Source organism: Astyanax mexicanus, chromosome 3, assembly GCF_023375975.1.
Source record: "Astyanax mexicanus isolate ESR-SI-001 chromosome 3, AstMex3_surface, whole genome shotgun sequence".
Lineage (NCBI taxonomy): Eukaryota > Metazoa > Chordata > Actinopteri > Characiformes > Acestrorhamphidae > Astyanax > Astyanax mexicanus.
In genome coordinates, this window is record NC_064410.1 from 32356786 (window position 1) to 32359285 (window position 2500).

Sequence of the window (2500 nt, forward strand, 5' to 3'; positions counted from 1 at the left end):
GGCCAGTTACGCCACCCACTCATTATGACTCTCCCTATAACTAATATTGCCCCCACCATTACGAGCATGAAGGTTAGCACATGCCTTCTCTGACGCATGTTACGTCAGACCCTGCATGCTGGTTGTCAGTATGCTCAGAGTGATGTGAAGAGAGAGCATCATCTTCCCAACTCAGTTGTATGGCCAGCAGACCCTCATTATGTCACTTACCCCTCTGTGTAAATACAATAGATCACAAAAACGAACAATGAAGCTCTCTTTAACTTCCATTACCCAACAGAGCCAGTTATGCTATGTGCGGCTTCCAGCAATGAGTGGCTGTGACATTAATTTTGCTGGATTTTCACTTGATTATTTTGCTGTGAGATTCCTTAAGAAATTATATTGGACAGCGGTCAAAAAACTGTCCAAATCAATGTGTGCAAGAATTGTGAAGATATCTGGCAAGATTTGTGCAGGCATTGGAATGTCAAGTCAAAGTGCACCTGCCAATTAAACACCTGATTCCTGCAGAACCTAATAAATACTTGATTCCTGCAGGGCCTAGTAAATACCTAAATTCTGCAGGGCCAAAATAATGCTTGATTACTGTGGGGCCAAATGAATACTTGATTTCTGCAGGGCCTAGTAAATTCCTGCTTCTTACAGGCATTAGTGAATGCCTGGTCCCTGGAGTGTTCATTAAATATCCAATTCCTACAGAAACCAGTGAATACCTGATTCCGGAAGGGCGTAGTGAACATCTGATACATGCAGGGCATAGCTGATCCCTACAGGACCCAATAAATACCTTATTCATTAGGTACTGCAGGATTCGGGTATTCATAATTAATCCCCGATTCCTGCAGGGCCTAGTAAATACCCAATAGAGAGAAAGAATAAGAGAGTGTAAGACTGAACTAAGAACAAAGGAGTCCATATCTCTATGAGTCCATATCTTTATATGAATTGTACACATGATTAAGCAAACATACAGATGTTTCTCTCTTTTTCTTCTCTATTTCTCTTCTATTCCTCCCTCCCAATTACCCTTTCCCCGCCCTGTCCCTTGTCTCTCTCTCTCTCTCTCTCTGTCCTTGCCTGATCGGTTACCTCTGATGCTAATCTGACATTGCACTCTTCCTGTGCACAGAAGCAGTGTGTGTGTATATACAGGTGCTGGTCAACGAATTAGAATAATTTGAAATAGTGCAGTCATGAAATTCTTTGAATGCATTTTTTGTGCAGAAAGCAAATCAGGTGTTCACCGCACCTGTCCTACTCGTTAGACTAATCACAGAACTCGTTACCTGGAAAAAAATTTGCTCAGCTGAGCTTTCCAAAAGGCCCATTTAGGCCATTTAACTGTGACACTGTTGTTTTATTGAATTAGAATAATGGAGAAATTGTTTCATTGAATTAGAATAAATGCTCGAATTTTTGTTTTCTGTGAAGAGTGTTCACTGTGCAGTATAAAGTCAGGGTTGAGTAGAATTTCTAAATTGTAAAATCAATCATGGGTAAGCAGCGCGACCTCTCAACCGGAATAGTGGCTCAAATTCAAGCCCTTCGCCAACAAGGCTTGACCCAAACTAAAATTGATGAGCAGCTCGGCATCAGCCAGTCTTCCATCTGCAAAGCTCTCAAGAAAAACTGCAGCAAGCGCACCAACTGTTCCGGCGTCTGAAAAACTTCTGCTCGCAACAACAAGCAGCTGAGAAAGATCGCAGTCAGCAACCGGTTCAAGTCCACTTCCGAGCTCACCGACTTGTGGAACAAGCAGACCGGCGCTGACGTCTCCAGATCAACCACTTACCGTCGTCTGCGTGAACTCGGCTTCAAATCTCGCGTTCCAGCAGTAAAACCGATGCTGAACAAGAAACAAATGGAGAAACGGCTGAAGTGGGCCAAAGAACACGGCGAGTGGACTGCTGAAGACTGGCAGAAAGTGGTCTTCAGTGACGAATCACGCTTCTGCATCTCCTTCGGTGACCAAGGTCCTCGGCCAACTCGCCTGACCTCAGTGTCATTGAAAACCTTTGGGCCATCGTCAAGCGGAAAATTCGCGACAGAAAGCCTACTACGCTGGACCAACTGAAGCAGAACATCGCCACTACCTGGGAAGCTGTGAGTGCGGAAACTTGCGACAAGCTGGTCAAATCGATGCCGCGGAGACTTCAGGCAGTCATACAAACCAAGGGGGCAGCCACAAAATACTGAGAAAGTGATGATTGTAATTATAATAAAAATTATTCTAATTCAATGAAACGGTTTCTCCATTATTCTAATTCAATAAAACAACAGTGTCGCAGTTAAATGGCCTAAATGGGCCTTTTGGAAAGCTCAGCTGAGCAAAATTTTTTCCAGGTAACGAGTTCTGTGATTAGTCTAACGAGTAGGACAGGTGCGGTGAACACCTGATTTGCTTTCTGCACAAAAAATGCATTCAAAGAATTTCATGATTGCACTATTTCAAATTATTCTAATTCGTTGACCAGCACCTGTATGTGTGTGTGAGAGA